Below are 24,476 nucleotides of genomic sequence, written 5' to 3'. Positions count from 1 at the left end.
ACCAAAGTACATGAAATGTGACTAGTGTAACATGTTGAAATAATATTTTGGATGTTTTGGGTTAAACACAATGTATCCTTAAAATTAATATCACCTATTTATTTTACTTTATTAATGTCACTAGGAGAAAATAAAAAATTACACACGAGGTCCCATTACCTATCTATCAGACAGGCGCTGCACTAGAACATCAGACTGTGCCTACTAAAAGCAGACACAGACTTGACAGAGCAGGGAGGGCAAGAGCCTCAGTCTGGCCCAAGGTCTTTGGAGAGATGCCAGAATTCACAGCATAAATCCACCTGGCAGAGTCATTGTGTCCACAATCACTTCACCATCATAGTCTTGGAGATTTGGGTGCAAGTCACTGCTAAGTGCTGGTTTTAATTTGTTCTTTGTTGGTGTACATAATCACAACTGATTTTTTCATGTTTATCTGATAGGCTCCAACTTTGCTGACAATTTTTTAGGAGTTAGTTTTCTTGTGGATTCTTTGGATTTTCTATGGGAAGGATCATGTCATTGGGGAATAAAGTTTTATTTCCTCCTTTCCAATATGGGTGCCATATATTTCCTTTCCTAGCCTAATTCCTCAGACCAGAATTTACAATACAACGTTCAATAGAATTGGCAGGAATAGGAATCCATGTTTATTCAGATTTTAGTAAGAAAGTTTTGTTTTTCATGATCATCTTTTCATCTTTATTGACATATATTACATATTCACATGTGATATAATCATCCAAAATGTACAACAAATGCTTCACAATATCATCATATAGCTATGCATTTATTGTCACAATCAACTTTTTTTCTTTTTTCTGAAAAACAACCTATACACAAAAAAGCAATTAATTTCAAAGCACATTGCAACAATTAGTTAAAGGTTTCAGAGTTTGGTATGGGTTACAATTCTACAATTTTAGGTTTTTACTGCTAGCTGCTCTAAGATATTGGAGACTAAAAGAAATATCAATATATTAATACAGCAATCATACTCATATATTAAACCCTACATTCTCTGTATCACTCCACCATCATCTTTGATCTTTCTCCCACACTTTAGGGGTATTTGAGCTATGCCCATCCTAAGTTTTTCACTTTTGAAGGACAATTTGGCTGGGTAGAGATATTAACTGGAAGTCTGTCTTGTAGGATCTTAAATATATCATACACTACAATCTTGCCAACATCAGCACCAGCTGAGTAGTCCCAACTCAATTTTGCATGTTTTTCTTTATATGTAAGTAGATTGTTTTTCTGTTGCTCCTTTCAGGATTATCTGCTTATCTTCATTTGAAAAACTGATTAGTATGTGTACTGGAGTAGGCCTACATGTATTTATTTTATTTGGAGTTCATTGGGCTTCTATGATTTGCATATTTATGTTTTTTATAAGGGTTGAGATGTTTTTCCCTCCTTATATGCTGAACTAATCTTTCTAACTGTTTACTCCTCTCTTCTCCTTCTGAGACACGATGATTCTAATATTTTTGCACTTTCTTTTGTCCATCATTGCCCTGAACTCCAATTTACATCTTTCCATTTTTTTCCTAAGTGCACATTTGTGTATTCAAAATCATTTTTCCTATCCTCTAGATTCCTTGTTCTTTCTTTTGCCTCTTGAAATCTGCTGTTTTGTGTTGCTACTATATTTTTGACTTGGTCTACAGCATCTTTCACCTCTCTGATATCTGCTATTTTTCTATTAATTCTTTCACATTCCTCTTTATACTATTCTAGTGTCTTCTTGATCTCCTTTATGTCATTAGCCACCCCATTTACTTTATATGGTAGATTTATATGAACATCTTTGATTAGTTGTTCCAAAGTCTGTATCTCCTCTGGTATCTTAATTTGGTCATTAGGCTGGGCTCTATCTTTCTGTATCTTCATATGGTTAGAGATCTTCTGTGGCCTTTGAGACATGCAAATATCTTGATAAGGTTCCTTTGGAAGTTGATTTCATTCAGTAGTCTAAAGTGTTGTATTTGCAGGATGGATGTGGAGCAGGATGTGGAGCACATCCATGTGGTGATGGGCTGTGGCACACGCATAGGTACAGGTTGGGGATGTTATGCTGGTGCCTGTGAGCCTGGAGTGCAGGGCTCTGGGCTGTGGAGGTGAGGGTGGGAGCTGTGGGGGTGGAGTACAGCTCAGGCAGGCCCGGCACACACCAGCAGGGTGTGACATGGGGGACACAGAGGTACGGTGTGGAGGGTGGCAGAAGGGGGGGTTTGTGGACACATGGGGTTTGGTGCATGGGCAGCATGTGTGTGGGTACATGGAGTGTGGGGATTGTGGGTAACACAGTGCTTGGTATGGGGCCCAGGTAGTACATGGTGCAGGTGTGTCCTTCTACACAAGCCACTGCTTGTACACCATGTGTAGATTGTGTCTGTGTGAAGTTTTGTCAATAAAAATATTTGTTTTAAATGACACCCATGTGTTTTTTACTAAGATCCTTCTTGATGCTGAGAGATTTCTTATAGCTCCAGTATATTGAGTGATTTCATTATGGATGGGTGTTGTTCTATCAAATGCTTTTTCTGTCTCAATTAGGATTATCATGGGTTTTTCCCTGCATCCTATTTACATGGCACATAATATTAGCTTAATTTTATAAGCTGAATTACCCTTTATTCCTGGAGTAAATTCTGCTTATAATAGTGTATTATATCTTAAAAATACAGCTTGATTGAATTTGCTACTTACAGAGCATTTTGGATCAATATTTCTAAGAAATATTAGTCTGTATTTTATTTTAATATTTTGGGCTAGTATTGGTATCTTGGAATGGCTGGTCTCCCAGAATGAGTCAGGATGTGTTCCCTCATATCTCCTACATTTTGGAAGTGACTGAGAAGGCCAGATGCTAATTCTTTAAAGGTTAGGAAAAACACCAATGAAGTCAAGCAATTGTGCACTTTTCTTTTTTGGAAGGTTTTACATTTCTGATTCAATCTCCTTACTTGTTTGTGTCTGTTCAGTATTTCTATTTCTTCAGGGTCAGTTTAGGTAGTTTGTGTGTTCCTTGAAATTTGTCCATTTCATCTGGGTTATCTAATTTGTAGTTGTTATAGTTGAGAGTAATATTCTCACTTTCATTTCTGCTTTTAGTCATTTGAATTGTCTCTTTTTTATGGTTGCTGTAGTAAAAGTTCACCAATATTGTTGCTGTTTCAAAGAACAAACCTTTAGTATCCATCTTAGTTTGCTGGGGCTGCTGCACAAAGTACCACAGATGGACTGGCTTAAAACAGCACATTTAGTTTCTTACACTTTTGGAGGCTAGACATCTAAAATAAATGTGTTATCAGGGCCTTGTCTCCTCTTAAAGGAGAGAATGCATTACATACCTCTCTCTTGGCTTCTAATGGGTGGCAATGAAATTCCTTTGCTTCTGGCAGTCTGATTCAATCTTTGACTCCATCACATGGCTGTCTCTCTATTTCACTCTTACTGTGTCCAAGCTCACTCTTCCTAAAACAACAATCATATTTTATTTTGCACCATTCAAACCCCAGGACTCATCCTCTTGAAATACCAGGTGGTGGCTACATCCTCTCTAAGCTCTGGGGAGTTGACCCCACCTCTTCAGTCACGAGGCTGGTATTGACCTCATGAGTTGAAGATGTCCTTAGGACCAGACAGCTGCACCAATGGTTCTATCTTTCAGTAATTCTTATTTCATTTTGTTCCATTTCTGGAACAAATTTATCTATAGATTAAACACAGTACCAATCAAAATTCTAGGAACCTACTTTGAATATTTTAAAAAAGCCAACAACTTAAATTATCTGGAAGGGAAAGAGACTCCGAATAGCTAAAAGCATCATAAAAAAGAAGAATGAAGTGGGAGGATTAATAGTCCCTGACTTTAAAATCTATTATATGGCCACAGTGGTCAAAACAACATGGTTCTGGCACAAAGATAGAAGCACTGACCAATGGAATTGTGACTGCAGAAGCAGACCACCAAATCTATGGTCAACTGCTTTTTTGACAAGGTCCCCAAATGCTCTGAACTGGGACAAAATAGTCTTTGCAATAATTAGGCATGGAAGAACCGGATATCAATAGCCAAGAGAATGCAAAGGACCCCTATCTTACATTTTACACAAAAATTAACTCAAAGTTAACATCTAAATATAAGAACTAGCATCATAAAGCTTCTAGAAGAAAATGTAGGGAAACATCTTTAAGACCTAGTAATAGGAGGCAGCTTCCTAAACTTTACACACAAAGCACAAACAACAACAACAAAAAATAAATGGGAAATCCTCAATATCAAATGCTTCTGCACCTCAAAAGACTTTGTCAAAAAGGTGAAGAAGCAGCCAACTCAATGGGAGAAAATATTTAGAAATCATATATCGGACAAAGGTTTGGTTTCTTGTATATACAAAGAAATCATAAAACTCATCAACAAAAGAACAAACAACCCAATTATAAAATGGGCTAAAGATATGAATAGGCATTTTTCCAAAGAGCAAATATAGATGGCTCAAAAGCACATGAAGAGGTGGTCATTTTCATTGGCTTATAAGGGAAATGCAGACCAAGACTGCCATGAGATACCACCTCACACCTATAAGAATGGCTACTATTAAATGTTGGAGAGGATGTGGAGAAACTGGGACACTTTTGCTCTGCTGGTGGGAATGTATAATGGTGCAACCATGATGGAAGACTGTTTTGCAATTCTTTAAGAAACTAAATATCAAGTTGCCCTAAGACCCAGCAATAGTATATACCAAGAAGAGCTGAAAGCAATGACACAGACAGACATTTGCACACCAATGTTTGTAGCAGCATTATTCATAATTGCCAAAAGATGGAAACAAACCAAATGCCCATCAACAGATGAGTGCATCAACAAAATGTGGAATACACATACAATGGAATATTACGCAGCAGTAAGACAAATGACATCCTGAAGCACACAACAAGATGAATGAGCCTTGAGGACATAATGCTGAGTGGAGTTAGCCAGATACAAAAGGATAGATGCTACATGAGTCCACTTTTGTGACCAGCATAAAGATATAGTCAGAAGCTTTATAATATGGAATAGAGGGGACTGAGAGATACATAGAAGCTAGAGATGGGAATATAGCCCTCTTACTTCCTATATTCTGGAGCAGCGAGAAGGAAAAATATGAGAGGATCATATGGTAGCCCATGACAAACTCTGGGATTTGTCCTGTAAACACTGGTTGAAGAATGCTTTAAAAACTATTGCTTTTTTATTTCTTAGCTTGCAAATATGCTATACTATACAATTAAAAAAAAAGAATTGCAGTATCAGGGCAAGCCAGCCAGGAATCAAGAAAAAAGGCTTAAAAGTGGTGGGATCTGACAGCGCCCTGGCCAGCCTATCCCTTATTCCACCACCAGCTTAGCATGGATTCACTCAGGTCCCCAGGGAAGATCCATGGCCCCAGTTTCAGAGGGAGCAGAGCAGCCCTCGTGTATACACTGGGAACATTTGTGTCTGGCACAATCTGTCTGGCCATGGCCCATGGGGCTCGCCCTCCCAGAGCTGGTTCTGCATATGGAAGGTGGTTCACTGATCGCCATACAGAGAGCAGGCAAGTGGTTGCCTGGGGAGAGGGGCTGCTGACTGCAGGATGAGCAGTGCAGTGGCCAGGACCATGAGGAAAACATTTCCTAGGGAAGAGAGAACATTCACACCCATGTAGATGGGATTTCTTAGGGCCAAACCTGCATGCCCAGTACAAGACACACCTGCAGAAAGGACTAGGGAGGACTTGGCCTGGAACTATTTCCAGACTCACTGTATGGAAAAAAACTGAAGGAGAGCACCTGCCCAGGCCTTCTGCAAAGACTGGAGAAGGTGTTTTCTTTTTCCTTTCTTTCTTACTTCATTTCTTTTGTCAGTTTCTGGCATTCAAGGAAAGCTCGGTCATAACATTAGCAGGATATAAGTTTAAGGAATGCATGCCTCAGAGTCAAAATTCCAGCAATGATGCATTAAAACATCAAAATTTCCAAGTTTAATTAAAAGAGTACAACTCACAAAGAAACAGGAAGTGATGGCCCAGGTGAAGGAGAAGATTAAAGCACCAGAAACCACCAGTGAGGCTGCTCAGACCTGGGACATTCCAGACAAAGACATTTTAAAAAATGGTGCTAAATATGCCCAAAGAGATAAAGGAAACCATGGACAAAGAACTACAGGAAATCAGGGAAATGACAGATGAGCACAAAGTGAGTATCAATAGTGAGATGGAAATTATGAAAAGAAACCGAAGTTGACCATGAGTCTGTATCTGGCAAAAGTACCTTTAAAAATGAGGGAGGAATTAAGACATTCCTGGAAAAACAGAAGCTGAGGGACTTCTTTACCATCAGACTTGCCCTACAAGTCATGCCAAGTCATACCCTGCAGGTTGAAAGGAAAGGACACTAGACATGAAATCAAAGCCACAAGAAGAAATAAAAATCTCCAGTAAATTAATATCATAGGCAAATATAAATACCAGTACTATTGTATTTTGTATTAGTAATTACACTTTTTGTTTCCTATGGGATCTAAAAGTCACATGCATAAGATATGATAAATCAATGTCTGGGACTTATAATGTGTAACTATGTAATTTGTGATATGAGGTACAAAGAATTGGGTGGGTGAAGGGGTTTGGGAGGATAGTTTATATGGTACTGAAGTTGTTAAATTGGTAGCTAAGCAAATGAGATTGTTAGAAAATTGGAGTGTTAAATTTAAGATCATGGTAACCATGAAGAAACTTAATTATTAAAGAACATGCAAACTGATAGTGACAGAAAGTAGAGCACAGGTTACCAGGAGTGGAAGTTAGGGCAATAAGGAGTTATTGCAAAGTGAGTGTAGGGCTTCATCTGGGGTGAAGGGAAAGTTATAATAATGGATACTGGTGAGGACCCTGCAACATTGAATGTGATTAATCCTACTGCATTGTGTGCTGGGAGGGCTGGGATGGGATGGTTTATGTTGAATATATGATTCTACAAAAAAAAGAAAAGGAAAGCTGAACAGATAATGACAATTAAATGTAATACATGATACCAGATGGGAGCTAAGAATGGAGGTAAAAAGGTTCAAAAGGACATTAGTGGGACATAAGAAAATAGTAGAATATAGATTGTAACCTTTATATCTTAACTTTATAGATTTAAGTTTTTGGAGCTTGATAAAGTACACTTAAGGTGATTATATAAATGAATATGCTAGTTTATTGGAAACGTACATGGAAGTATTATGTGCCAAGGCATAAAATGTGGACAACCTGCTCTCAGATGTTCAGAAAATAGATAGATGTACAGACAGACGGACAGGGCAAAGGAGGCAAAATGTTAAAACTGGCAGATCTGGGTATCTGGTGGAGGGGGTTTGCTGGTGTTCTCTGTATATGGGGTTTGTATTAATTGTGCTGCTGTCTTGTAAGTTTGAAATTATTTATTGCCAAATAAATAATTTATTTATTGCCAAATTATTTACTGCCAAATAAAAAGTTAAAAATATATATAACATTATTCTATTGATGTAAAAAAAAGCTCTTGATGATTTTTCCCTATTTTGAAATCTTCACCTTCACTAAACATTTTTAAAGTGTTATAAAACTCAGTATTTTAAATTATAATTACGTAATATCTTTTCATTGTCTTAATTTTCATGTAGGACTGTTCTGATACTAATCCTGAGATTTATGCCTTTATACTTTTCATTGAGGTATTGCTAAAAATTATTCTATGAAAACCTAATATTTTCAGTTCGGAAATACAGTACTTGAATAGAAATCAACAGACTTTAAAAGATTTTAATATACCCTCTCCAATAATTAAAAGCATGTATTTTGCTTAGAATTTATCTGTTTTCTTTACAAGTCTATAACTTTATTTTGGCAATAACTAGTGAGATTTAATTAGAGTGAAAACTCGCAGTTTATCTCTAAAGTGATAAATGTATGCAGAACTTACAAATATTGAATCTCCATAATAGCACACGAAAATAGCATATTAAAAAGTAAGATTGGCAATCTGTCCTATTATAGATAGATAAACAGAGAGACAGAGACAGAGAGAGAAAAGAGAGAGAGAGAGAGAGAGAGAGAGAGAGAACGCAAACTCTGTTTACACCAGCTCATCATCAGTTGAGACTGCCTCCTTTTACAACATCTGCCAAGGGACCATGCCAGCTTCATCTCATGAATAGGCACCAGACCCACCTCCTCCCTCCATCTCCACTGCAGGCCCCGGGATTTCTTTCTAGCCTATTACCACAACCCAACTCACTGTCTTTGGTTTGGCCTGCTCCAATTCCTCCTCCACAGAGGGTATGTGACTCTATCACTTTTCTACTTCAAACACTGTCTGACTCCCTAACAGCCTTCAGAATAAACCAAAACCTCTTGGCCTGTCACACCAGACCTGACATCAGTCAGTCACAACCTCTCCGTTGGTTCACACCAGCCTCCCAACAGGCCCCCAGACTCCAGCCAGAGACACCACCTGTGACAAGTCCCATCTTTTCATGCCTCTGTGCACATGCTACTCTCTGTCACACTTCCCCACCCTTGTCTTCACCCACCTAAATCCTTTTGGGGACAGCTTAGACTTTACCTCCACTGCAAAGGCTTCCCAGACCTTCTTGCTCTCACCTTTCTGGCGCAGTTGGTATTTTACTTATATGTATAATGTATATGTATATATTTATATATAGTTGTGTATTCATCACCATGATCATTTTTAGAACTTTTGCATCACTCCAGAAAAAGAAATAAAAAGAAAAAACCCACACATCCTAAACCCCTGACCCCTCCCTCTCATTGACCACAATGGGGTACTAAACTCCACAATGCCCTCTTGTGTCAATACACCCAAGAAATGGAATCTTTTAAGAGTCTGGTGTAACTGTCTACACCACTTACTGGAATCACAAAAAGAAGTCTGATTTATGAATTTGCTCCCCTATGAGTATAACATGAAAACACACCATCAGCTTTTCTATGTAATACACATCATCTCTTACCTGATGAGGCAATTTCTTCACCTCTTTTCATTCCCAATCTTTTATAAATTCCTCTCTCAGGACCAGCATAGATTTCTTGAGAATATCCAGTCAGTTTGCAGACAGGCTAAAGAAAGAGAACAGCTGGGAATTTTTACAGGAACAAATAAGAGAAAAGTAACAACATCTAATGCAATTTGTGCAAATTTTACCTGCATTTAGTGTCTCAAATAAAAATTTTATCTCTGGAACAGATTTAATGTTAATATTTACCTCAATATAATGGCAGGATGACTGTCCAATCACTATAAGAGTGACATTTCCTTCCTTCAAAGAAAAAAAAAGGACAGACACAGATGATTAGAAATTATATACATTTAAAAACTAAAAAATAGAAATGAAATTATATGTTTTATACAACTTCCCTCAACCCAAGTTTTTTATTCCATTCTAATGCTACCTATAGGCTTTTAAAGCAGCAAAACTGCATGACCCAGAGCAAAGAATTATATGCTAAAATGTTCAATTAATTTAGATGATTCTTTTGCTAAGAATTTCAAAATGATATAGATAATAATTCTCTTCACTTCCCCCAAAGGTAAACATAAAAAAGAATAAAAGCTATTAAAGTTGGGTTATTTAATCAGACAATTTTACCTTCTTTAACATTCCAGTTGACATCTTCTGTTGGACACAGATCTTAGATTCAGAAACGCTGCCCAGTCCCTTCACACAAAGCTCAATTGGATGAACTCACTGCCCTCACCCCTTTGTGGGACATGACTTCCTGGGCTGTAAATCTCCGTGGCAATGTGGAACAGGACTCCCAGGGAAGAGACAGGAAACAGCATCATTGGACTGAGAAAGCCTTTTTGACCAAAAGGGAGAAGAGACAAATGAGACAAAATAAAGTTTCAGTGGTGGAGAGATTTCAGAGTAGAGAGGTTATCCTGGAGGTTATTCTTATACATTACATATGTCCCTTTCTGGTTTATCCTGTATTGGAGTGGCTGGAGGGAAGTACCTGAAACTGTCGAGCTGTGTTTCAGTAGCCTTGATTCTTCAAGACAACTGTATAAATATATAACATTTACAATGTGACCATGTGATTGTGAAAAACTTGTGTTTGTTGCTCCTCTTATCCTCATATCCAGGGTATGGACAGATGAGTAAACAAATATGGATAAAAAACTAAATAATTGGGGACAAAGGGTAAAATTAATTGGGTAGATGGAAATACTAGTGGTCAATGATGGGGAGGGTTAAGGGGTCTGGGATGTATAAGATTTTTCTTTGCATTTTTCTAGAGTGATAGAAATGTTCTAAAAATGATCGTGGTGATGACTGCACAACTATGGGATGTTATTTTGTGACACTGACTGTTTACACTGCATGGACTGCATGTGCATGAAGATATCTCAATAAAAATATTACAACAAAAACAAAAAAACTCACCTGGAGACAAACTTATATATGTGTTTGAAGGAAACTATAGATACCTGGCTGTCATAAGGATGAGGGGTGTGCATCTATTAACAACTACACATTTTTACCTTTCAGATAAAATATTTCCTACAGTGAACAAATATTCAGAGTGTAACAATAGAAGCAAAAGAAAAAAAAAGAAGCAAAAGGAAAAACACATCAGCAATTTCCAGAATTTATGTTTTTGATCATTATCTTTCGACATTTGAAAACAGACTGTTAAGTAACATGAAAATGACTACCATGTTTAGTAGTTTATAGGCAGGCAGCCTTGAATAAACTAGGACAGAAGGCCATTGCTAAGGAGCCTCTTGTCTTTTTTGGAGGTGTTGGAGAGGTGAAAGAGGGTGAGGAGCTAAAACTCTGGCTCTCTGGGTGTCTGCGCACTCCACACACCCCTACTGCCCTTCTTAACCGCAGGTAGCTTTCAGAAGTTCCTCTTGAAGTGGGCATGAGACCCTTTGCTCTCAGAAAACTTACTTGTAAAAAACCTGGGGATCTTGGCCTGATCTTCTACATATTCCTTGCAGATATTAAACTGAAAATGCTGAAATTACAACAGGGCAAAGAGGGTAAGCTAGCAACATAACATCCTCCAGGACCAGAAGGGACCAAGTATTTCTTCATGGGTGACGCTAATTGCCAAGACAGGGTGGGGAGTGAGGGAGGGGGGTGAGTGCCAGACGCGCCCGGTTTGCATTAAAATCCGGCTGAACCCAATCCACACTGAGCCACTCCTCTGCCTGGCAAAAGGGCCTCGGCTCTGGGAGCTGTTTCCCTTTCCGTTAAAGGAAACGGGAGGAGCAGTTCCCATTCCGCAAGCCTCTAGAGGGGTGAAAAAGTCCCGGCCCCACGGACCCTCCCTCACAGGCTCCGAACCCTCCGAGGGCCCCGACGCGCACCCCGGGCGGGGGAGGCCCCCTGCACCTGCCGCCCCGCTGCGCTCTCTCTGCCGCCCGCACTCACCGCACGAAGACCACGACGCCCGGCGCTCCCGGAACAGCGCGCCCAACAGCACCCGCTTCCTGGAGGCGTCCAGCGCCGGCAGTTCGCCCACTGCGGAGCCAGAAGTAACCCCGCTCAGGCCCGCTCGGCGCCGGAGTTGCGTAGCCACTGACCTGCCGCGTGACCTGCAGCGTGGGGCGGGGCGGGGTGCGGGGTCCTGGCGGAGCTTAAGGGGCGGGACCGGGTCCGGGGAGGGCCGGGCGCGCGGGAGGAGCGGCTCCCAGCTGCTCATGGGGTCGGCGCTAAGCCGGGAACGGGACCCCGGGGGCAGGGCGCAGGTGTCTTGCCGGGAGGCTCGCAGGGCGCCGAGCGGCGGAGGCGGAACGAGGTCCCGGCGGGCTGGTAGCTGGCTGGCCCACCATCTGCGGTGAGGTCCCGTGGTGCCTTGCTTGAGGGAAGTGAGCTGGGTGTCTCACAGTGATTCGGCCTGGCATGGATGGAGCCATCCCAAGAAGGATGCCCAGCACCCCACCAGCCCTGGACCTCCCAGGCCAGATGCTGCTAGTCCCATTCCAGAGGCTCTGTAGCTCATCCTCCCCTCACATGCAAAAACCCAGGTCCAGCATCCTGGAGCTGTTTACAGCCTGGGACTTCCCCTGGAGGGAAATACAGTATCAGATAAATTATGCAAGGACAGGTCCAACTCAGGCATTCTGGTGGCTCCAGAGCAGATGGCTTCTTGCAGATCTCGATCTGTCAACACCAAAGGCATGCTATTCCCAAGATGTGAAGGAGCAGCACCCCCTGGACCTCCAGGCTCGCACAGAGCTACATCTGCCAAACTTTGGGCAGACAGCTGGGACAGCCAAGGGGGCCTTCTCCTGAGAAATTCTTGCCTCCTGGGCAACTGCCCCTGCTGGGCTGTTGTGAGGGAATGGAAGCTACTGGAGGAGATGGCACTGGAGGGAAGTCCTGGGATGAGCCCTCCTGTCCTTGAGGTACCATCAGAGGCTCCTGTACCAGTGCTGTGCTGGTTTGAAACTCATGTACCCCAGAAAAGCCATGTTCTTCTAACCCAATTTTGTGGGTGGGACCTTTGGATTAGGTGGTTTCCATGGAGATGTGACCCCACCTATCCAAGATAAGTCTTAATGCACTTACTAGAGTCAATTTAGAGGGAGGCATTTTGGAGAAAGCATAGATGCTTAAAGACTGAAAGCCCCAGGAGAGTTAAGCAAGGGCCCACAGAAACTTAGGGAGAAAAACATCCCAGAGACATTAAAAGAAGACCCGTGGGACACAGAGAGAAAGCCACTGAAATCAGAAGCTGAAAGCAATGGAACTGGGAGCAAGGACCAGCAGATGCCAGACACGTGCCTTCTCAGTGAACAGAGGGGTCCCAGCTGCCAGTGGCCTTTCTTCAGAGTCCAGGTATCGCCCTGTTGATGCCTTAATTGGGACATTTTCATGGACTTAGAACTGTATATTTGTAATTTAATAAATCTCCTTTGAAAAAGCCAATCCATTTCTGGTAAATTGCATCCCAGCAGTTTAGCAAATGGAATGCATGGTCAGCATAAGATTGTGTATTACCAGGCCCCAGTGTCTCCCCATGAAGAAGTATGTTGGGCCCCCTTGCATTCAGAGAAGGCATCTGATTAGAGTGAGAAAGGGGCTGGGTCATTTCCATTGGGCAAAGGTTGGAACCTCGGGGTTCAGACCTGAAATCGAGGACTCTGGGTATTAATGTCCATCTCTGGCTCGTTGTTCATTGCTGGCAAGTTGGGAGAAAGAGCTGGAGGAGAGTGTCCCTCTGAGCTGGCCACAGTATCAATGGTGCCCTGGTAGAATGGGGCAGAACTGGACATTGCAAACTCAGATAGCACTGCTCTATAACCACTTGGTCCTGTTCTTCCTCTCCTCTTAATGAAACTCCTGCTGCATAATCAGCTCACTTAATCTTCTCAGGGGTCATATGGTCCAGGTGGTTGTGTCCTATGGGCCCAGGTGGGGAATTCATGGAAGGTGGAACCATCTCATCTGGAGAAAAAGGCACATCTCCATGTCCTTTAGGGCCAAATCGAGCTCCCACATCTGTGAGGAGTCCAGGTCCCTTACCTGGGCTTTGGGATTGAGCTTCACGGCCTATATCAATCCTTCTGGTTTCTTCTGAGATTCATCTAATAGCCTAGTTTCCCCCACTTTGTCCTCCTGTGAATCCCCTCTCATTGGAAAAATCATATGATGGATATTTCTGAGAATTTGTAAGGAGCACTCCCTGTGTTCCAGCTTCCCCTGAGATAGCCCATCGGAGTTCTTCCCCAGAATGTATGGCTCTCCACTGGACACTGGTGGGCTTTGGGATCTGAAGAAGAGCTACTGTTCTCCTGGAGACAGGGGTCACTGGTCAGTTGTTAGCCATCAAGTTTGGCCTGGTACCCTCTGGGGGTAGTGGGGTGGGCTGGTGGGGCTGCCTACAGAAGGAGCAAGTTTTTTTCCCACTCTAGGATTCTCCAGTCCAGGGCTCATGGGGCTGCAGCAGCCTTGGTTGCTGGTACTAGAATGGGTGATATTGGCTGCAACACTGGTAGTCTAGAGAAAATTCTGGTCCTGCTTGGTTGGAACTGGGGGCTGTTGTGGGATAGGTTTTGGATCATTCTGAAGGACAAATAACTGTGTGCTCAGAGGGCTGTGTGCTCTGTCTGTCTTGCTAGGGATGGTCTAGATATGCAAAGGGATAATAGTTGGCTCTTCACAGCTTCTGTAGCTTTAGGGATCATCTTATAGAAAACATGTACACCAACTGGGTGGCAGTCCTTTGTGCAGGGGTGAGCTCTGGGGGAGTAGTCTGGCCATGGGAATGGGGGTGACCTGAGGGTTGTAGCTTTGATGGGGTCCTCCAGTGTGGTATGTGCCAGGAATCCTGGGGCTTTCTGTGGTCAACAGAATTACCTGCTTTCATGTCAGAGTCATTGCGTGGAGTCCCAGTGTCTCTGCAATCAGAGGCAGCTGTGGAAATATGTGGCTCCCTTTTTCCCTTGCCCTGGCACCGCTCCCAGCCCTGTGCTCCCACCTGGGCCAGAGAGGGCTTAAGGGGTGTGGTCTCACTCTTGGAGCCATAGGGGGTGGGCTGGGATGGGCTGGCTGAGTCCCCTGTGCACACTCATTGGAGAATGTGGAATCCAGTTGGGGTTCCCCAATGGGACAGAGCATCATCTCTGTGACTCAGTGCTCTTCTGTGTTTCCTGGTGCAGGGATCCTTGTAGGGCTACCAGGATGGGCAGTGATCACCACCCTGAGTTCGCCAAGCTACCCTGGGTCTGTAGAGGGCAGGGGGGTGTCCCCTGCATGCTGGCCTGGCATGGGCTTTCTCCCTCTTCACTTCTTTCTGCTGTGGAAGGGAATCCTCTCCCTCACAGCTCCAGCCTTCTCTGGCTGTGCCTCCTACTGCCACCAGAACCTCTCGCATTGTGGGCCCCCAAAACCTCAAGGGTTTTGCCACTACAGCTCTCAACCTGGATGCAATCCCCTTCTCCAAGGCAGCCCTCATCTTTCAAGATGTCCAGTTTGTCCTTTACACTGGAAAATGGAAGAAATTTCCAGGAGGGCCCCTACCTCCCAAACAGAAGTGAATTTTTAAGTCAAGGTGGAGCAACACTAGCGGGTCCACATTCACTCCACAAAGCAGGCCTGGGTGGGGGGAGTGGAGCTGAGATGGGCAGGGGGTTTCAGGGGTGGGACCAGGGTGAGCAGTGGTGCAGCATCTCCACTGGAAGCCTATACGAATTTTTAAAATGATCTTTATCCAAAATAATGAGAAAGAGAAACAAGGAAAAGCAAAAATACAAGGTGAGAAGGCATCTAACTGCAAATCAGGCATGGGAAAGGGCAGTGGACAACAGTGAAAGCGAGAGACATGGCACTGCAGCCACAGACACATTCCCAGGCAGAGGTGCATGCTGCGCCCAAGTGAGGGCAGGAGGTAGAGGAACTGGGTGGGCTTGGGCACCACCAAGATGCTGCACCAGCACCACCGTTGTTCCCCATACCCAAGGTCACCTGGGGGCTGTGAAGGAAACCACAGTGAAGTGGAGAAAATGGCCAAAACCCTCCAGGTGTCTGGCTTGGCTGAACCTGACTGGTAAGATTGAGCTGAGGAGTGGGTATTGGAGGACCCCTGAGTCTTCTGCTCCCCAACACTGGCTCATTCTATCATTGCTGTTCCTCAGAGCTCTGGGCCAGGGCTGGGAGCAAAATGAGGGAGCACATTGTCTTGTTCCTGGGAGCAGTAGAGAAGGAATTTACTTCCAGGGGGACTAGAGACTCAGAATCTAGACCATGTCCTCCCAAGACCTCCTCCTGGCACCCCCAACTGGGAGGCCCTTGGGAGTGACTGCCAGGCACTGGCTCCAGGGACCCCTACACTAGGGGGCACATACCCCATCCCCCTATACTTCTTGGGGACTGCCATGAACTGGGGCCTGGTTTCACCAAGGGAAAATGAGATCATGACTGAAATAAAGGGCCCTGGAGAAGCCCACCATCAACAACAACATAGTGGATTATAGATGATATTCCAAAATAAATGTGAGAACAGATTAGGAAATTAAAATTCACCTAATAAATATATTTCTTGCTTCCAGTGCTACTGCTAAAAGTCTATCAATCATACTCTTATTTCTTTGTATGTAATCTTTTCTTTATCATTCTAAGCTTTCAACATTTTCAAAACTTTAATTTTACTATAATATGTGAATATTAAAGAAGTCAATGGAGTAGTATTCTCAAACTATTAGAGGAAATAACTTCAAATGTGGAAAATAGAGCTTTTATCCAAACAGACTATCATCCAAGTTTGAAGGCACGATAAACTAGTCTCAGGAATTCAAGGCCCAGAAGCTTTGCCATCCAAAAACTACAAGGAGGATATGTTTGGACTCAGTGTTTAATTACAAGAAAAAAATATGGCAAGAGGTATCTGGAATTAAAGATAATAAAATATCTTGGCAAATGTTTTTCTTAAAAAAGAACTAAGACCAAATAAAAACAGAAAATACTGTTCATAATAATCAAGATTGAAAAGCATCCATATGCTAGGCAAGTTGTCACCACCACCTCTGAGTGCTTGCTGGAGTTTATGTCTTATTCAAAGATAATAAAGAAAAAATACATGTATAAATAGTGGACAAACAATTATGATCACAGAAAAATGGTAAATATGTCAATAATTGCATCACATGTAAATAAACTGACACAGGCTGAAAGCAAAAAGAGAAAAAAACTTCTGGCAAATAATAACCAGATAAAGTTGGTGTAGCAATGGTAACATAACATAAATACTATACGATAAAGTAAACTTCAGTGAAAAAAGTGTCTTTTTAGGAATACATTCACTATATAACTTTGTAATGGTTCACTTTCCTAAGAAAACTCAAATGATTATCTTAATAGATGCAGGAAAAGTTTCACTATCTATGCATGACAAAGAAAGCAGAAAAGGAAAAAGAAACTCTACAAAACAAGACATGGATGGAATGTTTCAACACATCTAGAGCACCAAAATATCTACAAAAAAAACCCAAAAGTATTCAAAATAATTCACACTATTAGAACTAATAACTTAATTTTATAATGATGCCAGAAGTAAGGTAAACGTACAAAATTTAATATATGTTTGCATACCAGAATCAAAGAAATATTTTTAAATAGGTTAAAATATTTTTACAATACTGTAAAAAACACAAATACCTAGAAGTGAATGTAACCAAAGATATAAAAACCTATATATCAGCACTACACAAAGTGTGGATTGTGAAATGTTTGTTACTAGTCTATAATGAGATAAACATTTTAAGTATGTCAGTATGGAAGTTTTGCTGTCAATTTTGACATTACCTCAGTATTTTTATTTCATTATACAAATATGCTACACGTGAAACAAACAAACAAAACAATAGTTCCTTCAGCACAGATAGTTTGAGAAGCATTGTTGCATCCCGTAACCTACTTTCTTTTGAGAAAAATGAAAGGCCTCCATTAACATGAATGTTGTAAAGATGAAAAAAATATTGTCCTAAATAAATCAATAGATTAATATAATCACAATAAAAATCCAGTGGGCTTTTTGTGTGTGTATAAATTGGTAAGTTGAGTAAAAAATCTGTATCACTTGCAGAACTGCTTAAGAAGTGCCTTTATATAGATTTATAAATCTATAGTCTTGCAGAGTGTGATTTTAGTGTGAGACTAGAGGACAAACCAAGAGAACCACAAGGAGAGTCCAAAACAGATTCACACACTTATAATTTTCTGACTTTTGACAAAAGTGATACTGCAGTATAGAAGAAAGAGGATGGTTTCATCAATAAATGGTGCTAGGCTGACAGGCTATCCATAAGGAAGAAGGAATAATGGCTTTACTTTACACCATATGCAAACATCAATTAAAGATGGATTTTAACTTGAAATATAAACAGTAACATAACAAGGGTTCTGAAGGAGTACATAGAATGGTATATGTATGGACTTGGAATTGATAAAGATCTTGAACTTTATATATAAAAGATGCTAAATGATAAAGGAAAAATAAGGGAAATGATGAACAGAGTTAAAATTAGGAGCACCTGTCCATCAGAAGACACCATTAACAGAGCTAAATTTCAAGAGACAGAATGAGATGAAATTGTTGTAATACATATGGTACATCATATATGAAGGGCTTGATGTAAAATATATTTAAAATATTTATAAATCAATAATACAAACATAGGCAACCCATTAGTAAAATAGGTCAAAGATTTGAAGAGTCTTTACACAAAAATGATACTCAAATGGTCAAAAGAGCCTATGAAAAATGTGCTGCACTTCATTATTCATCAGGGAAATGAAACTAAAGCCATCATCTAATGCCAGTATATATTCACGAGATCCCAAATATAAAAGACTGACAATAGTTCTGCAAAGATGAAGAGTAAAAGCAACTCTTACGTCCTGCAGGTGGAGGTATAATTGGAGCAACCACTCTGGGAAACTACCTGGAGAAGTTTCTACAGCTCAACATACCCATATCTTATGCACAGCAATCTTATTCCTAGGTTCCTACCTAACAGAAATACATCTATAGGTTCTCCAAAAGATAGAGAGGAAGTTTATTATAGCACTATTCATTAGGGTTTACAACTAGGAATTGCCCATCAACAATGGAATGAATATACTCATACAATAAAATAAATACAACAAGAATCTCAGTAATCTACAACAACATGCAATGGATAAAGTTCAAGTGAAAACAGCCAGGCATAAGGGTACATGAAGCTTGATTTCATTTATAAAGGACAAAAACAGGCAAATCTAATCTATGGGGTGAGGAGAGTGTCATGTGGGGAAGGGGTATTCACTGCCAGGGGCACAGACTTCTGGTCTCCCACCATCCTCTTCCTTGATCTTGTGCTGCTTGGACGAGTGTGTTCATCTCATGAAAATTCACTGGGCTCTAAACTTATGTGTCGATTTCTGTATGTACATTACATTTCAATAAGAAGTTTAATGAAAATATTAACCCTCATTTGTGATCAATTTTTTCTACATTAAAAAAATTACCAGATATCCTTACCGAAAAAGAGTATATATTAAAAAATAAAAATAAACAAACTGGCAACACCTAGAAAAAAGTCATTATTCTTCATTAAATTCAAGAATGAAGCATGAATGCTAGCTATCAACACTTCTATTCAACATCGCAATGAAACCTCCAGTCAGCACAAAACTAAATGATCAACAATAAAAGACAGAGAGAGACATAAAGATTGGAAAGGAGAAACTAAATCCATCATTACTTGTGGAGTAAATAACTGTTAAAGGGAAATCTATGCCACCTCTAAAAGAATTATTAGAAATAATAAGAGAGTTTAGCAAAGTGGAGATTTTATATCTATATAATAGCAGGTTGACTGGGGGTTCCCCAAATGGCATGTCCACTTTCTAATTCCTGGAACCTCTAAGGCTGACCTTCCCAGCAGAAAGGGTCCTTGCAGACATTAGTTATGGCTCCTGAGATGAAGAGAACTTCCTGGGTTATCCAGATGGGCCCTGAATTCAGTGGCAGATGTTCTTATAAGGAAAAGGTGAGGCAGACAGAGTATTCATGGAGGAGAAGGTAACAGGGGCAGAGATTGGATGGATGCAGCCACAAGCCAAGGAATACTGAGAATTACCAGAAACTGGAAGAAGCAGGGGACAGAGTCTCAGCCTGAGCCTGTGGAGATGGTGTGGCCCTGCTAACACCTTTTGCTTTCAGGTCCTGGCCCCAGAGCCATGCCAGAATATGCTTCTATTGTTGCAAACAGCCACATTTGTGAGTTTTTGCTACAGCGACCTCAGGAAAATAATGCATTTGGTAAAGGGAGAAAGATGAGCTGAGCAATGGAAAATAGCAGCATCAAGCCCATGGTGTGAATGAAGCCTTGGTGTGTGACAGGACAGTATCTCAGATTCGAGGGGAGGATGGGGTGTTTGATAAGTGGACTGCAGAACAAAGACAAAATCCCACCTCACACCACATGCAAAACACAACTCAACATGGGTTATCTGTAGGGTTTAAAAATAAACCTTCAAAACACCTCCTGGAAAATTTGGCTGACTACCTTTAGACTTTGCAGTAGGGAATGATTATTCAACAAAGCCCAGACACATACATTACATTAATAAAGAATTGAAAATGATAGATTTGAGTATATCAAAATTTAAATTTTTTGCACATCAAAATAAACCTTAAGGAAAGCCAAAAGATAAGCTACAAGCTGGGAGAGGAAATGTGGAGAGCATAAAAAAACAGTTTTTTAGTATAAGAAAATATATAAAGATGTCATTTAACAAGACTGATAAAGCAAAAACAACCCAACATAAAAGTTGCGAAAATACAATATATGTATTTTTTTACAAAGGGAAACACATAAAGACAATAAATATATGAAGAGCTGTTTGGGATCATTACTGAATAGGGAAATGTAATCAAGGGCATGGTGAGGTACCATTGCACACACATTTGACTGACAAAAAGCTTTAAAGTCTGAAATAGTGTAATTTGGAAATATGGCTGCACAGAGTTTTTATACACTGCTCAGTTGTGTAATTGTTGCAATCACTTATGAAAAGAGTCTGGCTTTCTATTTTGAAGTTGAGCTTTCCTAGTCTCTCTGACCTTCCAGTTCTATTTCTTATCATGGAACAAGCACATTTTCATGAAGAGCAAACGCTGGGTGCAGATCAGGCTCCAGGTAAGGTGGAGGAGCTGACTTCCCCATGAGCTCTCTGGTGGCAGTAACAATAGGCTGGGTGCAGCCCCTTGATGAGTGCCGAGGAGGTGGGCACTGTACCAAGTAACAGGCCATGAGGATGAGAAGGAGCAAGATGCCTTTCTAAACAAGCTAGAAACAAATGAAATTGAGCAGATGCACTGATTGGGAATCTTAAAAACAAAGTGATGTAACTTTTCTGTAAATAAAAGTCTATTCTAAAATAAAAGTTAACTTTAAAAATCGTGGCACAGCTTAAGGGACAAATCAGCAGTCTCTAGAAGAGAGCAGTCTGGTGAATGGCCTGGGCCTCTGTGGGCCTCCATGGACTTCCTTAGGTCTCCAGGGACCTCAGTGGGCTTCTGTGACCTTCCATGGTCCTCTGTGAGACTCTGTGGGCCTCCATAGTACTCCATGGGCCTCCATGAACCTCAGTGAGATTCTATGAGCAACCATGGGCCTCCATGGGCCTCTATGGACCTCTGTGAACCTCCATGGGCCTCAGTGAACCACTGTGGGCCTCCATGGGTCTCCATGGACCTCCATGAACTTCCATGGACCTCTGTGAACCTCCATGGGCCTCTGTGAACCTCTGTGGCCTTCATGGACCTCTATGGGCCTCCATGGACCTCTGTGAACCTCTGTTGCCATCTGTAGACCTCCATGGACCTCCGTGGGCCTCCATGGGCCTCCATGGGCCTCCATACACCTCCATGCGTCTCTGTGGACCTCAGTGGGTTTACATGAACCTCCATGGGCTTTTGTGAGTCTCTGTGCACCTCAGTGGACCTCTGTGAGACTCTGTGGGCCTCCGTGGACCTCACTGGGCCTCTGTGTACCTACATGGCCTCTGTGAACCTCGGTAGGCCTCTATGAGTCTCTGTGGGCTTCCATAGATCTCAGTGGGCCTCCATAGGCCTCCATGGACTTCTTGGGCTTCCATGAACCTCCATAGGCCTCTGTGAGCCTCTGTGGGCCTCCATGGACCTCTGTGAGACTCCATGGGTCTCCATGGGCCTCTGTGAACCTCTGTGGACCTCTCTAGGCTTCTGTGAACCTCCATGGGCCTCTGTGGCCCCAGGCTTTCTCCAAGGGCTGAAGAAAGGCCAGCAGAGTTGTCTCATGGCAGGCTCCATCCTACCTTGGAGTTGTGTTGGAAACAAGGGGAGGCATAAATTGATCTCTAGAAAAATGAGGCTGGAAGAGGAAAAGGCTAAGAACCAATTACTCATACACACAGCCCTGTTTTAAAAGGCAGGTCACTATAGCCAAGGTGACTTCCTGCTCCCTTGGGGCATGACTGTCTTCTCCTCAGTTTTCCAAGAGGATCTCACTTCATTAAAAATGAGAAAAAATCCAAAAGAACCCACACCAAAGCTGTGCAAAGATTTAAAAAACAGAAGAAGAATAAAAATGCAAAATGTAGCCAAAGAAGATGTGGGGAAAAAAAAGTATTCACTGGAACAAAATTTCCATCAAGAAGATAAAATTTCTAACCAACCCACATCACCACAAACAGAAAAAAGAAATAACAAACTAAACGAAGCAATTCCTCTATAAAAACAGAGCTCCAAGAAAGAACTATTACATCCAGAGAAGCTCTGACAGGACAAGAGATAGAGAGGAAATATGGGTTGGCAGACCTCAGAATAAAAGTCAAAGAGAAAAATAAAAACATGGCAATATTGAAGAGCACATTGGAAGTCACATATGGGAAACAGGCTGCACCATATTTCTCTCATTTCTTAACCACACATATCCTCTTTTTCTCACCTAGCTTAGATTTTTGACGCTAGGCTTACTCCCTCAAATAAGCTCTCAAACATGGCTCTTCTCTCCCTACAACTGATAAACCCAACTCTCCACCTTCTCCAGCTTGACTTTGAGCAACTGCGTAGGCTGCAGAAAGAGGCACACCTGAGCTGAAGGTCCTCACTTTAATTGATGTCTGTGGCCCCCAGGTTGACGACCCACCTCCCTCCATCACAGGAAAACAGGTCCATGGGCTGTTCAGCTGCTACACCCTCAAACTGTGCTAGCTGGTATGCTGGCTGGAATTGTGGAGCCCAATTTGGACATGTCTTGGTCTTGATCTGCAATTGGTGGGTGTGGATCTTTTCTTAATAGAATCCTTTCAAGATACCTCAGTTGAGGTATAGCCCTACAGGATCGGGCTGGGCTTTAATCCAGATTACTGGATTCCTTTATGGACACTATGAGGGTCAGCTGGAGAGAGAGAGAGACACGGGGAGTAGTCAGAATCTGGAAATGAAGGGAACCTGGAAGGGAAAGGAAAAGACATGGCCATCATGTGCATTGCCAAGTTAAAGAAAAGACAAGGAGCAGGGATCACAGGCAGCCAACCCCAGAGTGCCACAGATTCCATGAAGAAAGTGTTGCCTTGATGATACCTTGATTTTAGACTTCCAGCCTCAAAACCACCAGCCAATAAATTTCTGTTGTTTAAGCAAATAAATTGTATGGCATTTGCTTTCATGGCTGGGAAATTAAAAACTCTGGGTCAATTCACTCCTCCCACCCACCCCATCTCTGACAACCAATTTTTGTACAACTTCTCTATTCTTAAATATCCAATACTATTCAAATGCCCCCACCATCTCATAGAGAGACCAGAAACAGTCACAAGGGGCCTGCCCATGACTCTGAAAACAGGCACCCTTCTGGCTCCCTCTGGGAACTCCCTGCTCTCTATCTCTGGCCAGTTCCTCCTTCTGCCTGTGCACAGTCTGATCCCAGTCACCTGCCAAAGACTTCTTTCTCCTGTTGTCTCCTCTTTCCAAAAGCACTGGTTTCCTTTCCTCCTCTAGATCATTCTCACATGCATGCAACCATGTTCTAAAATCATTCTTTAAAAAAATAAGAATGCCATCTCCTCATCCAGCTACGGACCCCATTTCTCTGCTGCCCTTTACAAAAAAAATTACTTAAAAGTGTGATCTCTCACTTTTTTAACCAATTCCACGGAAATGCACTTTTAAAGATGGATGCATTGTCATTTCCCCTTCAGGGTAGTTCCTGGTCTTGGCATCCAGGATGCCACAGCCATCGGGTCTCCCTCCTGCCTCAGTCTCCCTAAAAGGACCTTCCTCATCATGACTGCTAGCTTTGTGTCATCCAGAGCCCTGACCATGGGCGCCTTCTCTTCTCTGTTCATATTGCCTTCCTAGATCTCATCCAGTCCCACATTTACATCATTGGCTTCTACCTTCTCCTTCTGCTCAGAAGCCATACAGACCACTACTCACTCCACACCTCTACTTGTTTGCTTTGAATTTTGCACATTTAAAACCACAAATTCTTGTGTGTACTCTAGTTCAAACCCTCTCCTCTCTCTTTCTTATCTTGTAGGTTTTTTGGAAAAGGAAAAACCTTCAAATCAGCTTTTACTCCCTCCCTTCTCCACCCCACTGCTCACCCACTGCCCAGTGGCCAGCGTTACATCCAATGGACCTTGACTTTGGACACTCACCATCATTTCTCACTGAAGTAGCTGCCTGTATCCTTCTGCTCCCACCTCAGTCTATTCTTCCCTCGGTTCACGGGGTCACCTTGTTAAAACGTGAGCACATCAGGTCATTCCCCTACTCGAAACCCAACAATGCATTCCTAGTATATACAGCAGAACCCAAGCCCCTGCCCTGGCCTCCTGCAGCCCTCTGGGGTCTCACCTTTTAGCAATCCCCCTGGGGACCTGGTATTCCAGGAGACCGCCATTTTTA

At 42.0% G+C, this 24,476-nt stretch overlaps 1 long non-coding RNA gene and 2 pseudogenes across 3 annotated transcripts in view; all 3 read right to left on the bottom strand.

Moving 5' to 3' along the window:
* The window catches only part of LOC143676170 (uncharacterized), a 74,162-nt gene extending 62,594 nt beyond the window's left edge, over positions 1-11,568 (bottom strand). For 2 of the 3 annotated variants that reach the window (XR_013171880.1, XR_013171881.1), the window contains exons 1-5: positions 11,465-11,566; positions 9,671-9,881; positions 9,287-9,340; positions 9,035-9,140; positions 3,360-3,483 (exon numbers count right to left, since the gene is read on the bottom strand). This is a non-coding gene — a long non-coding RNA (uncharacterized LOC143676170). Of the gene's footprint in view, positions 1-3,359; positions 3,484-9,034; positions 9,141-9,286; positions 9,341-9,670; positions 9,882-11,464 lie in introns of all 3 variants that reach the window. The other variant, XR_013171882.1, reaches the window with a different exon arrangement.
* Positions 11,569-11,745: 177 nt separating this feature from the next.
* Positions 11,746-13,215, bottom strand: LOC143675660 (B-cell CLL/lymphoma 9 protein-like; annotated as a pseudogene).
* Positions 13,216-13,316: 101 nt separating this feature from the next.
* LOC143676169 (B-cell CLL/lymphoma 9 protein pseudogene) lies at positions 13,317-14,659 on the bottom strand (annotated as a pseudogene).
* Positions 14,660-24,476: the final 9,817 nt, after the last annotated feature.

The sequence above is a fragment of the Tamandua tetradactyla genome, chromosome 3, assembly GCF_023851605.1.
Source record: "Tamandua tetradactyla isolate mTamTet1 chromosome 3, mTamTet1.pri, whole genome shotgun sequence".
Lineage (NCBI taxonomy): Eukaryota > Metazoa > Chordata > Mammalia > Pilosa > Myrmecophagidae > Tamandua > Tamandua tetradactyla.
This window is presented reverse-complemented; position numbering and strand designations above follow the sequence as displayed.